The sequence below is a fragment of the Oncorhynchus tshawytscha genome, linkage group LG08 (assembly GCF_018296145.1).
Source record: "Oncorhynchus tshawytscha isolate Ot180627B linkage group LG08, Otsh_v2.0, whole genome shotgun sequence".
Taxonomy (NCBI): domain Eukaryota; kingdom Metazoa; phylum Chordata; class Actinopteri; order Salmoniformes; family Salmonidae; genus Oncorhynchus; species Oncorhynchus tshawytscha.
In genome coordinates, this window is record NC_056436.1 from 28,464,833 (window position 1) to 28,479,937 (window position 15,105).

Below are 15,105 nucleotides of genomic sequence, written 5' to 3' on the forward strand. Positions count from 1 at the left end.
TTTAGATTGACATAGCCTGAATGTACAAAACATTAGGAACATCTTCCTATTATTGAGTTGCACCCCCTTTTGCCCTCGTCGGGGCATGGACTCTACAAGATGTCGAAAGTGTTCCACAGGGATGCTGGCCCATGTTGACTCCAATGCTTCCCACAGTTGTGTCAAGTTAGCTGGATGTCCTTTGGTGGTGGACCATTCTTGATACACATGGGAAACTGTTGAGCATAAAAAACCAAGCGGCCTTTTGGATGTTGACATACTCAAACCAATGCACCTGGCACATACTGCCATACTCTGTTCAAAGGCACTTAAATATTGTGTCTTGCCCATACACCCTCTGAATGGCACACATACACAATCCATGTCTCAATTGTCTCAACACTTAAAATTCCTTCTTTAACCTGTCTCCTCCCCTTCAGCTACACTGATTGAAGTGGATTTAACAAGTGACATCAATAAGGGATCATAGCTTTTACCTGGGTTCACCTGATCAGTCTAGGTCATGGAAAGAGCAGTGCTGTGATGGAATACTCACACTAACATACTGTGTACTACATACTTAATGTGTATATACTACATACTATATACATTAGTTCATTTTAGTATACTGTAAACAAATGGTATCGTTTCAGTTGAGCATACTAGACTTTCGCCTGTCTACCGGAAGTTGATGCTGTTGCTATGCTACCTCTTGCTAGCTTGTTAGCATAACAAATATTTGACGATTTCAGGTGTGTTCGTGAATTGAATCTGGATTGCCAGAGTGCGCTCTGGGTGTTCGTAAATCCAAAACATTGTCAGATTGTCCGTTCGTAAATTCAGAGTAGATAGCTAGAATGAACAAACGCACAGCGACTATACCACTTAGCTAGGAATGATGTGAATAATCAAGTCAATAAACGTTGGGTAGTTAGTTAGATAGCAGATAGTTAATAATACTGCCTGCCTAGTTCAATGTATTAGTAGCCAACTAACGTTAGGTAACTAGCTAACATACCCGTACATACTGTTGTAAATCTATGCGGTTCGTAAGGATAGCGTAGCTAACAAATTGTCAGCCAACATAACATGTAACGTAACTTCTTTGAAAAGTCATTACTTTATTACATTGTTCAACATTTTCTTAACATTTGTCATAAAATTAAAGCAATGAAATAGTATCCTCTCTCGTCGGACTTCGGCTGCATATTTTCCTCCATTTTCTTCAAATCTGAAAACGTTGTGAAGCCACGGCCATTTTCGGGAAGAATTGCGTTATGGTCCCTAAAAGCTCGGAAATAGTGTCCACTGCATGTATACTTCCTATTTTGGTGAATTTAGTACTACATCTGGGAATTTTTGGCATACTAACTATATCCATACTATGACCAAAAAGCATACTATATAATAAATTCACGTCACAAATAGTAGGGTTAGTGTGGTTAGTATGAGTATTTGAAAACAGCTCAGGTGTTCCTAATGTTTTGTGCACTCAGTGTATACAGTTTAGACAGAAATACCATATATCTCACTCTCTCAATATATGTGTAGGGTATATTTAATTGAACAAATAACATTTATTTTCAACCCCCCAATAAGTACATGAATATACATCCAGTGCAATTCTCTCCCAAATGTATCAAGGTACAGGAGAGATAACGTCACTCCACCCGTAGACAGACACACTATCACAGCTAACATGTTCTGTAGCCCACAGCATGATTGCTTTCCTAATGCTGGGTCTGGATGACAGAATGTGAGTCACTGTGTGACGGGGCCTACCACTCTGCCTCACATCAGCGAAGCTAGATATAACATTGGTGATGAAGATGGCTGAACTCAGTTTACCACTGGCAGCATAATTCCTCGCTGTGCCTGGCGAACCTCCAGTCCTGTGGATTAACTGTCTTGAAAGTTTTAACACTTATCTCAAAGCTACAGATTTTCTTCAATCTCCAACAAGCCAAGGACAGCACTGCTCCATCACTGCCTTGGTACAGAAGATTTTCAGAGCGCTTGGATCTGCTCCTACATTCACCGCTGCAGTCAGCCTCTAGCTCCTCCGACGCTACCGGTTATGGAAAAGACACCAACGCCCAGGTGAGTCCATTCAAAGCTATGTGGCTAATCTGAGGAATTTGGCTAGCTCTTGTAACTATGGGACACTTCAGGACTAGATCATCAGGGATCAGCTGATAGAGGGGACGTCATGTGAAAAGACAAGGGAGAAACTGATTTTGGAACTGGATCATTTACAACTTGATGGAGCTATTAAAATAGCACTCCAGGTTGAAGCGGCTTCGGAATGCTCTACTGTGCTAACAGACAGCTCTGCAGCATACACTTGGCCCCGAGCCATTCTCACACAGCAGATTCAGCCCGAGCAGGCGCACTACAACGATCAAGCACAGCACACGCCGTCCCACGTCGATAGCTGCATGGACAGCTTGTGGGTTGCCCCACTCATGTCGAACATTGAAGCCGTCCTCTGCATCCCGGAACCAATCTCAGCCTCTCAAGTGGCCTAGTACCTGGGCATGACATCCTACTACCTCTAGTTTCTGCCCCACTTCTCTCAGACCGCAGCGACCCTGTGCCAGCTCCTCAAGAAGGATGAGCCATGGGCCTGGACGGCAGCCTGCTCAGACACAGTCCGCTCACTGAAGAGCCAGCTCACCACAGCCCCAAATTTTGTCTCACTTTGACACTGTCTGCCCCACCATTGTCACCTGTGACGCCTCAGCTAGAGCAATAGGAGCTGTCCTCTTACAGCTGCAGAATGACATTGAGAGGCCCGGCGCCTTCGCCTCAAGGGCCCTGAGCCCCACTGAATAACGGTACTCTGTGGGCGAACGAGAAGCACGGGCCTGTGTTTGGGCATGTGAAAGGTGGCACCTCTATCTATACGGCCGGCTGTTCACGCTCCGAACTGACCACCAGTCCCTCACAATGCTACTGTCAGCATCAGGAACTGGCCACAAGCCACTTCGACTGTACTGATGGGCCGACCGCCTCAGACAGTATGACTATCCGCTGAAGTTCATTCCGGGGAGGGATAACGTGGTGGCAGACCCCCTCTCACGCTCCTTTGATGCTCCTACTCCGACCGTTTTGCCAGACGACAATGTAACAGAGCTCATACAAATGCTCTACCCTCTCCATCAGCCAGCCGTCTCACTGGAGGAGCTGAAGCAAGCATCGGAACAGGATCCCACACTGTCTACCCTGCGCACCTACATACGCACTGGATGGCCAGCACGTGTGTCGGAAGAGCTGGTGACTTTCTTCAGGTGAAGCACAAACTTTCTTGCTGGGAAGAAGTCTGTCTCTCTCGAGGGTTTGCACTGTGGTCCCGAGTGGCCTGCGTGCGCACGAGGGTCACTTGGGCACAGTGAAGGTCAAGCAGCGATGTCGAGACCTTGTGTGGTGGCCAAGCATCGACCATGACATTGAAGCCCTGGTCAGGGATTGTGCTGCATCATGCCTCCTCAGTGGGAAAACAGGAAAACGGTGGGAAAACGTCCACCCCGTCCACCCCACCGCCTCTCGCGTGGCCTTCCCGCCCCCGGGAGTACACCCAGCTGGACATCTGTGGCGAGATCCATGGGCACGCAGTCCCTCGCCATCAGAGCTTCCTGGTGGTGGCGTATGACCTCCTGTCAGAACTGTCACAACACAGGCTATCGTTGACATCCTAGACAGCCTGTTCACAAGGTGGGGCCTACCCCTCACCCTCACCACAGACAAGGGGCCCCAGCTAACCTCTGTCGAGTTCTCCTCCTATCTCAGCAACAAGGGAATCCAACCCATCCGCACGGCCTACTACAGCCCACAAGCTAACAGACGGGTGGAACGATTCACCAAACGCTGAAGAATAGCATCAGAGCGCACCTGGTCCAGCGGTGCACGATCCAAACTGCTTTGAACCAAACGCTAATGCACTACAGAACAAGAAAACACACAACAAAACAGGTCTCCCCGGCATCTCTCATGCTAGGTTGTGAGATGGAACTGCCACTGGACAGACTCAGAACACAGAGAATAGCAGAACCAGCGACTAGACACACCCAAGAAAAGCAGGCAGTGACCAGGCACCAAAGAGCAATGAAACAGCGTTTTGACAACGCACACAGGGTGAAGAAGCCAATCATCCAAGTGTCAGACTGGGTCCGAGCCTGACGACCTCAGCGGTGCAACAAAATGGCCTAATTCTGGTCGGACCCCTTGCAGGTCAGTCGACAACTGGGGCCCGCCACCTTCATGCTGAGCAATGGATCACGCTAGCACGCCAGCCGCCTCGGAAAAGTCCCTGCCCTTCAAGGAACACAAATGCCTACAAAACTGACTTACAGACCAGAGACGCCACCTGATGGACCTCCTCCACTTCTACCACCTGAGCCCCAGCCTCTGTGGGCTCCCCAAGGTCCAGAGCCATATGCGGGGATGGCTGAAGAACGGCCTATGAGGGCACGAACTTGCCCTGCTCATCTGGGGGACTACTTAACCTCCTTTCATTCTTAGGCTCCGTTAGGCATCTTAGTCAGCCTCCAGGTTAATGGATTGAACTGGCTAGTTCGGAGAGTCGTTATTTACCTCTTCCATTTAAAGGTTAATGTTTCTTTCTTACAGATATCACTCTAGGTTTTTGCCCTATGGACATTTTTATACATGGTACAAGTCCCTGGTTTTGGAAAGGGGCGTGAAATGTTATGTATGGTACGACGTGCTGTTCGTCATACTGTACGTTGTTATGGTTTACAACAGTGTGCTGCTTTACAGATGAATGGGTTGTCAGGATGAGTGGCACATGTCATTAAATGAGAGAGTGATGTGCAATGTGACACTGTGCAGATGTTCGTTCTTTGACAGCCAGGCCCCCTCCCCCAGCACTTCCAGCCCCCTACTACTACCGGTAACATACCAATGTTACTGTAATCTTTAGTAATTTTGGTAAATAACAGAAAATCGATGGCAATCTTTCATAACTTTGGTAATTTATACTTGAGTGACTTTTTAAAATATTAATATTGATTCTTAATTAATTTAAAAAAGCATCTTATCAAACATTAGCATTACTTTCAATGAACTCTGCAACTCTTCTGACTATTTACTTCAAACTGCCACCAGTTTGAAGCCAAAACATTGACAAAAAAATACATAATTAAATAAAACTGTGAAAAGAGTATTTCATGCTGAAATTCTCATATTTACATTTTAGCAGAGGCTCTTATCCAGAGCATTTAGGGTTAAGTGCCTTGCTCAAGGGCACATTAACAGATTGTTTACCTAGTCAGCTCAGGGATTTGAACCAGCAACCTTTTGGTTACGGGCCCAACACTCTTAACAGCTAGGCTAGCTGCTGTCTTGTATTAATCACCAATGGTATTCATTGGTTTATGGTTACTATTTAGGATAATGTTTTAAAGCTTTCTCATTCTATTTTTTATTTTAAAATCATCTTGTTTAATTATTTCATATATTCTACATGTGATAAGGCCACACAAAGGGCCAGAGATAATTACAGACACACAGATTATAGATAATCTGAAGTATCCAAAAGTACCCAAGTCACCTTAGAGATCAGTGGCGGTGCTCCCAGCCTCTTGCCCATATAATTATTCAATGTGCACTAAAGCTAACCTGCATGGCTCGTGCCGTGGTGGTGGAGAAAGAGGTCTGTTGTAGAAAATGTTTTCTCATTAGAATATAGCAAGGCCAGCTGTGGCTGCATGCCGTGTTGACCTGCTTAAAGGTTTAAAAGGCTGCTAAATATTTGATGTCTTTGATCAGTGGATCGCTGTAATTTTAATCAAAGGGGGTAGAGGTGGGGCAGGACTGAGAACACTGTCGGGAAAGTATAGAGTCAGTACCTACTGAGATGGATGGAAGCAAACTATAGCAGCCTCAGCCAAATCAGAGAGGAGATAATATGTGTGATCAAACACCTTTGATGTTGGCCATGCAGTCGCCAGATAGCATTTCAGGAGTTATGTATAATCAAAAGCCAATACAGAATGAACTGTGCATGCAGTCTGAGCCTGATCACTGAATTATTCCCCAATGTACAGAGTATTCTTTGAGGCCCTAATATAATATAACATACAGTAATATAATACTTAGGGCCATTCTTACATGTGTGTCATATGCTGTATGAGCTTTGCTTCATCATTGAAACAAAATGCCTCTCTATGGAATAATATTGCCTCCACCTCCATGGACAATGCACTCCAGATGAAATATCAAGATGCCATTTGATGATGACCTTTCTTTGTTGTTTTGATCTGCAGCACACACATACAGTACAGTCAGCTTTTTTTTGTAACTTGGTCTTGCTGTGAATTGGTCGGCCCATGACATTTCTTCTTCCTCTTCCTCTGACATTCAAAGGTTGGTTTTGCCTCTAGAAAATGTAATTGCTGTGAGTAGTCCTAAGCCAGTCTCTATATGAATAAAACATATAGTAAACAGACTGCATTTTTAAAAATAGAAGATGAACAGCGCTGGGCTACTCTAACATGCCAAGTTCCGCCCTGTTTGGTTTCATACATGTTTGAACACGCTTTTAGCGAGAGACAGTCAGATGTGCCACTACAGAGACAAGTACTCGAGGAAGTCTGTGGTGGTGAAGGTGTTGTCCTCTCTCATTCCATCACGTTGCCACCACACAGAAACCATGTGACATCAACCTTGGGGCTGCGCTCTAGTACCCTCTAAACTGGCTTTCTTCCCTATTCTTAAAAAGAGCCAATCGTTCACTTTTCCATAAAATTCCCGAAGTGGTCAAGGTCTCCAGAGTGGTAACATGAATGCAGCAGAGTAGCCTGACAAGTAACACTGCACAACCATGTCAATAACAGTGGAGAAGAACGAATTCCTGGAACATTAAATTTGCAGTGTATGATAGGTGGAGTTTAAAAGCGTTGGGCCAGTAAGACAAAGATTGCTGGTTTGAATCCCTGAGTGGACGAGGTGAAAATGTTGCCCTTGAGCAAGGCCCTTAACCCTAATTGCATCTGTAATTCATTCTGGATAAGAGCCTCTGCTAAAATGTGAATATGAGGGTTTCAGCATGAAATATTATTTTTCACTCCGTTTTATTTACTTTACAATGTCAGTATGCATTTTTTGTCAATGTTCGCATGAGTTAATCAGGCTGTTGTTTGTGGCCTGTGGAATGTTGTTCCAATGGCTGTGCGACGTTGCTGGATATTGGCGGGAACTGGAACACGCTGTCGTACACGTCAATCCAGAGCATACCAAACACGCTCAATGGGGGACATGTATGGTGAGTATGCAGGCCATGGAAGAACTGGGACATTTTCAGCTTCCAGGAATTGTGTCCAGATCCTTGTGACATGAGGCTGTGCATTATCATGCTGTAACATGAGGTGATGTCCATAGCTTATGCCTGCCCATACCATAATCCCACTGACACCATGGGACACTCTGTTCATAATGTTGACACCAGCAAACCGCTCACCCACACGACGCCATACACGTGGTCTGCAGTTGTGAGGCCATTTGGACTTACTGCCAAATTCTCTAAAACAACATTGGAGGCGGCTTATGGTATAGAAATTAACATTAAATTCTCTGGCCACAGCTCTGGTAGACATATTTACAGTCAGCATTTAAATTTCACGCTCCCTCAACTTGAGACATCTGTGGTATTGTGTTGGGTGACAAAACTGTGCATTTTAAAGTGGCCTTATATTCAAATCAAAATCAAATTTTATTGGTCACATACACGTTTAGCAGGTGTTATTGCAGGTGTAGCAAAATGCTTGTGTTTCTAGCTCCAACAGTGCAGTAATATCTAACAAGTATCTAACAATTTCACAACAATACACACACAGGAATGGAATTAAGAATATATAAATATTTGGACGAGCATGTCACGCCCTGACCTTAGATAGCCTTTTTACGTATCTATTTGGTTTGGTCAGGGTGTGATTTGGGTGGGCATTCTATGTTTTGTTTTCTATGTTTTTGTATTTCTATGTTTTGGCCGGGTATGGTTCTCAATCAGGGACAGCTGTCTATCGTTGTCTCTGATTGGGAATCATACTTAGGCAGCGTGTTTCACCACCTTAGGTTGTGGGATGTTGGTTTTTTTGTTAGCTTTGTGTAGCCTTCAGAATGTGACATTCGTTGTTCTTTTGTTTGGTGTTCAGATTAAATAAAGAATCATGAACACGTACCGCGCTGCACCTTGGTCCACTTCTTCCGACGGGTGTTACAGATCAATGTTTATTATTAAAGTGACCGGTGATTTCAAGTCTTCTATTGAAGTATTGTTCCCAGCACAAGGTGCACCTGTGTAATGATCATGCTGTTTAATGACCTTCTTGATATGCCACTCCTGTCACGTGGATGGACAGAGTCGCAGACTCTTTAAGTCTTTACTGAAGTCTCATCTCTTCAGTAGGTCCTATGATTGAGTGTATGGGTGTGAAGGTGTATGGCAAGACACTGAAGTGACAAACCACCCTTGCTTTCTCTGCCTGGCCGGCTCCCCTATCTCCACTGGGATTCTCTGATTCTGACACTATTATGGGGGCTGAGTCACTGGCTTCCTCACGCTCTTCCATTCTTCCTGTCTTTGGGCTCGTGCGGTGGGGAGACATTCGTGGGCTATACTCGGGCCTTGTCTCAGGGTAGTAAGTTAGTTGCCTATTGATATCCCTTTAGTGGTGTTGGGGTTGTGCTTTGCTAAAGTGGGTGAGGTTATATCCTGCCTGGTTGTCCCTGTCCGGGGGAAGAAAAAAAAGGAAGTCACATTTGGAAACAAACAAAGATATATACAGTACCAGTCGAAAGTTTGGGCACACCTACTCATTCCAGGGTTTTTCTTTATTTTTACTACTCAAAACTATGAAATAACACATGGAATTATGTAGTAACCAAAAAAGTGTTAAACAAATCCAAATATATTTTATATTTGAGATTCTTCAAAGTAGCCACCCTTTGCCTTGATGACAGCTATGCACACTCTTGGCATTCTCTCAACTGGCTTCATGAGGTAGTCACCTGGAATGCATTTCAGTTAACAGGTGTGCCTTGTTAAAAGTTAATTTGTGGAATTTCTTTCCTTCTTATTGCGTTTGAGCCAATCAGTTGTGTTGTGATAAGGTAGTGGTGGTATATAGAAGACAGCCCTATTTTGAAAAAGATCAAGTTCATATTATGGCAAGAACAGTTCAAATAAGCAAAGAGAAACAACAGTCCATCATTACTTTAAGACATGAAGGTCAGTCAATAAGGAAAATGTCAAGAATTTTGAAAGTTTCTTCAAGTGCAGTCGCAAAAACCATCAAGCGCTATTATGAAATGGTCTCTCATGAGGACCGCCACAGGAAAGGAAGACCCAGAGTTACCTCTGCTGCAGAGGATAAGTTCATTAGAGTTACCAGCCTCAGAAATTGCAGCTCAAATAAAGGCTTCATAGAGTTCAAGTAATAGAAACATCTCAACATGAACTGTTCAGAGGAGACTGTGTGAATCAGGCCTTCATGGTCGAATTGCTGCAAATAAGCCACTACTAAAGGACACCAATAGGAAGAAGAGACTTGCCTGGGCCAAGAAACAGGAGCAATGGATATTAGACCGGTGGAAATCTGTCCTTTGGTCTGATGAGTCCAAATTTGAGAATTTTGGTTCCAACTGCTGTGTCTTTGTGAGACGCAGAGTAGGTGAAAGGATGATCTCTGCATTGTGTGGTTCCCACTGTGAAGTATAGAGGACGAGGTGTGATGGTGCTTTTCTGATTACACTGTCAGTGATTTATTTAGAATTCAAGGCACACTTAACCAGCATGGCCACCACAGCATTCTGCAGCGATACACCATCCCATCTGGTTTGCACTTAGTGGGACTATCATTTGTTTTTCAACAGGACAATGACCCAAAACACACCTCCAGGCTGTGTAAGGGCTATTTGACCAAGAAGGAGAGTGAAGGAGTGCTGCATCAGATGACCTGGCCTGCAGAATAACCCAGCCTCAACCCAATTGAGATGGTTTGGGATGAGTTGGACCGCAGAGTGAAGGAAAAGCAGCCAACAAGTGCTCAGCATATGTGGGAACTCCTTCTAGACTGTTGGAAAAGCATTCCAGGTGAAGCTGGTTGAGAGAATGCCAAGAGTGTGCCAAGCTGTCAAGACAAAGGGTGGCTACTTTGAAGAATCTAAAATGTATTTGGATTTGATTAACACTACATGATTCCATATCTGTTATTTCATAGTTTTGATTTACATAACTCTCAGAGATTAAGACAATTATGAGGGGAAAAGTCTCTGAAGAAAGCAAGAGTAAGGCGAGTGTAAAATGCAGGCGAGTGTCCAAAATAGAAAAACATAGAATGATCAAGCCATTCTTCACTGACCACCTCCACCATAAAGCTTCACTCTAAAAACGGAGACCTATGAGATGAAATTCCTAGAACCACCTTTTCTCTTTATCAGCTACCAGATACAAATCTCATTGATTGAAAGAAGAGATGAATATAGGTGAATGGATATGGAATTCTATCAGGTGTCTTCTATAAAACACATGTTTATGACCAGGTCCCATGGGAGTTCTGCCACTTAATCAACCCAACCTTACTACTGCAGCTCTGATAAAAATACCAATCGATGAAGACCTAGACACTCAATCAACTATTAATTATCCACAATCGACTATTAATTATCTGTTGACAGTCATTTTGGAAGTTTATGGTTACGCTCTAGTTTCCTTCCTGAAATGCACCAGCACTATGAGATAAGCCTACGTTACCGTGGAGTCAGTGTAGTGGTGGGTGTCTCCACTCCACTCTACTCCCTGGCTAGATGTATGACCCTAACATTGACCACGCAGCCTATAGCCACTCTCCCCATCGGTCATTAAGAGAGTTCATTCCTCAGACCAAAACCCATTGAACCCTGATGGTAGAAGAGGCACCACTAACTCTGGGGATTCAAGGTCGACGTCACCAGAGAGGGAGAGACCGGTGAAGGGATTTGGGAAGTCTCAAAAGAGCCCTCTGTACCAGCCTCTGTCATTTGTTCATAATGAGAAATTAGAGAGAGAGAACAGTTAACATCAAAATCAAATCAAATCAAATCAAATTTATTTATATAGCCCTTCGTACATCAGCTGATATCTCAAAGTGCTGTACAGAAACCCAGCCTAAAACCCCAAACAGCAAGCAATGCAGGTGTAGAAGCACGGTGGCTAGGAAAAACTCCCTAGAAAGGCCAAAACCTAGGAAGAAACCTAGAGAGGAACCAGGCTATGTGGGGTGGCCAGTCCTCTTCTGGCTGTGCCGGGTGGAGATTATAACAGAACATGGCCAAGATGTTCAAATGTTCATAAATGACCAGCATGGTCGAATAATAATAAGGCAGAACAGTTGAAACTGGAGCAGCAGCACAGTCAGGTGGAAGTTGAAACTAGAGCAGCAGCATGGCCAGGTGGACTGGGGACAGCAAGGAGTCATCATGTCAGGTAGTCCTGGGGCATAGTCCTAGGGCTCAGGTCAGTTGAAACTGGAACAGCAGCATGGCCAGGTGGACTGGGGACAGCAAGGAGTCATCATGTCAGGTAGTCCTGGAGCTCAGGTCCTAGGACTCAGGTCCTCCGAGAGAGAGAAAGAAAGAGAGAAGGAGAGAATTAGAGAACGCACACTTAGATTCACACAGGACACCGAATAGGACAGGAGAAGTACTCCAGATATAACAAACTATAACAAACATCACATGGTAGATGAGACACGTAGAGGGATGGTTTCCACATTGCCGTTGATGACTCTCCTCTGGCCTGCTTTTCAAAGTGAACATACTGAAGTGTCTGTGTTGTTGTGTAATAGAAAGGTTATAGTGTGGTATGGTCTCTTGTTTTTACGATGGAAGTAAGCCTGATTTAGCATTATGACCGTGACTCCTGAGAGTGCCCTTACAACAACAACAAAAATCACATGGTTTTCAGATGTTTGAGCACACATATGAACAAATCACATGAAAAATGTGTAATAATGGAGCTATGAGTCGCAAACCAGGTGAAATGTTTAATAAAACAACAAAACCAGGAAGGAGACAATTCCTTGTGGTTACACGCCAGTACACAAGAATAATACTTACTGGTGATTGAACATAAGAGAGTAACATATAAAGGGGAGGAAATTATGAAGGTAATGAAGTCCAGGTGTGAAGCATAATGATTAACAGGTGCGCGTAATGATGAGTGCCAGGTGTGCGTAATGATGAATCACAGGACTGGTGGTTAGTATTCCAGTGATGTCGTATGCCGGAGGGGAGGAGCAGTTGTGACAGTACCCCATGAACCGGGGGCTCAGTTTCTTGCAGGGCAGGCAGAGTGGGAGGTTCCTGGTAGAGAGACAGATGCGGTCCCAAGGATGGAACACAGGGGTTTCCCTGCAGTGGCGGTCTGCCTGTTCCTTCTGACAATGGATGGCGCATTGGAGTCTCACGTGCACGTCGCTCCACACCTCCTCCGCACCCTAGAACCACTCATCTACTGCAGGAGCCACGGTCTGGCCCGGGTCCACGGGGCCAGGGCCGGCTGGAAACCCAAAACACACTGGAAGGGGGGTCAACCCAGTGGAGAAGTGATGTAGGGAGTTCTGGGCGTACTCTGCCCATGGAAGGAATCGTGTCCACTCACCCTGCCATTCCTGACAGTGACTCCTCAGGAACCTCCCCAGCTCCTGGTTCATCCTCTCCACCTGCCCGTTGGACTGAGGCCGATACCTGGAAGTGAGGCTGACCATGACCCCGAACTTATCCAAGAAGGCCCTCCATACTCATGATGTGAATTGGGGGCCACGGTCGGAGACAATGTACTCCGGAAGGCCATAATGCTGGAAGACCTGATGGAAGAGTGCCTCAGTGACCTGGAGAGCAGTAGGGAGACAAGGAAGCGGGAGTAATCAACATCAAAAACTATCCACTACCACCAGAATGGTGGTGAAACTATCACAGGGGGGAGATCGGTTACAAAGTCAATGGATAGATGTGACCAAGGTCGCTGAGGCACGGGAAGCGGCAGGAGCTTCCATGCTGGAACATTCTGGGGGGACTTTGTTTGAGCACATACGGAACAGGAGTTGACATAGCGCGTAACATCCTGCACCAAGGTGGGCCACCAGTACTTCTCAGCGATGGAATGGATGGTGCGAGAAATACCTGGATGCCCGGCAACGACAGCTGTGTGTGCCCAGGTCAGCAGCCAATCCCTTATCCCTGTGGGAATGTAGATGCGCTCGGGAGGACAATTCCGGGGTGTGGGCTCCCTCTCTAGAGCCTGACAGATGTCCACATCTACGTCCCAAACCACTGGACCTACGACTCGGGAGGATGGGATTATGGGTGGCCTCTGGACAGGAACCTGTCCCGAATCGTGGATACGAGACAGGGCATCGGCCTTGATGTTCTTAGAACCTGGGCGATAGATCAGCGTGAAGTCAACCCTGGTGAAGAAAAGTGCCCACCTGGCTTGGCGCGGATTCAGCCTCCTCACTGTCCGTATGCATTCTAGGTTCCGATGGTCGGTTCCGATGACAAATGGTTCCTTGGCGCCCTCCAGCCAGTGTCTCTACTCCTCTAATGCCAACTTCACCGCCTGGAGCTCCCGATCGCAGACTTAGAGAAAAAAGCACAATTATACAATTTCAATGGGTTTCCCTGTCTTTGTGATAAAACTGTCCCCACGCCCACCTCAGACACTTCTACCTCAACCACAAAAAGTAGCGTGGGATCTGGGTGTTTTAGCAAGGGGGCGGAGGTGAAAGAGACCACACCAACCTACGAGGCCCACCCTTGAGTAGGGAGGTGAGAGGGGCAGCGACGGCGCTGAAGTTCCTGATGAGGTGGCGGTAGAAGTTGGCAAACCCCAAAACCATTGTAACCCCTTGATGGTGGTTGGGACTGGCCATGACATTACCACATCTACCTTCTTGTCCTCCATCTTCCCTCCCTGCGGGCTGATTTAGTAATCCAAGAAGGATACAGCCCTCTGATGGAATTGGCACTTCTCCGCCTTGACGAACAGGTGACTGACCAAGAGGCATTCCAGTACTGCTCGAACGTGGGTGATGTGATCCTCCAGGTTGGTCGAGAATATCAGGATGTCATCGATGTATACAGTCACCTGACGTCCAAGCATGTCCCTGAACACCTCGTTTACGAATGCCTGGAACACTGACGGACATTGGCTAAGCCAAAGGGCATAACCAAGTACGTGTAGTGACCAAACACCACTCATCCCCCCCTCGTGGATGTGGATGCGATTGTAGGCACTCCGCAAGTCCAGTTTGGTGAAGAACTGGTCCCCGCAGAGCTGGTCGATGGCTGACGGCATCAATGGGAGAGGGTAACAATACTTTGTGGTGATGTCATTGAGTCCTCGGTAATCTATACATGGGTGTAATCCTCCCTCCTTCTTGGCCACAAAAAAGAAACCAGCCGACGCAGGAGACGTGGATGTGCGGCTGAAACCCGGTTGGAGCGCCTCTTGAATGTAATCCTCCATGGCCTGGGTCTCAGTCACAGACAGAGGGTATTTGTGTCTGCATGGAGGTATGGCACCAGAAAACAGGTCGATGGCACAGTGCCCGGTGCGATGAGGAGGGAGACAGGTAGCGCAGGTCTTGGAGAATACCTCCCTTAGGTCCTGGTATTCCTCCGGGATGTTGGGCTGAAGGGCAACCACAGGACTCTCAACCGACGTGGAACCACAGGGGACAGGGATGCAGGTCTTCCGGCATTCAGGTGACCAGTCTGTGATTCTCATCCACAACCATGAGATGGTAGGGTCATGGCGCTGGAGCCATGGGAGGCCGAGGATGTTTTTGTGAACCCGAGCACTGGTAATGAATAAGGGGATGTTCTCCTGGTGATTGGACTCCATGGTGAGGTTGAGTGATGTGTGTGATGGTTCCAGATCCTAATGGCCGACAGTCAAGACCTTGAACCCGGAAAAGGAGAGGAGAGCAGATGGTAATGTTGAGGGAGGAGGCAAGGGTCTGATCCATAAAGTTCCCTGCGGTGCCAGAATCCACTAAAGCTGTAGACAAAGTACATGAGGAACAGTCTGCCAGAGTGATGAACACCAAAAAGAATCTAGCAGGA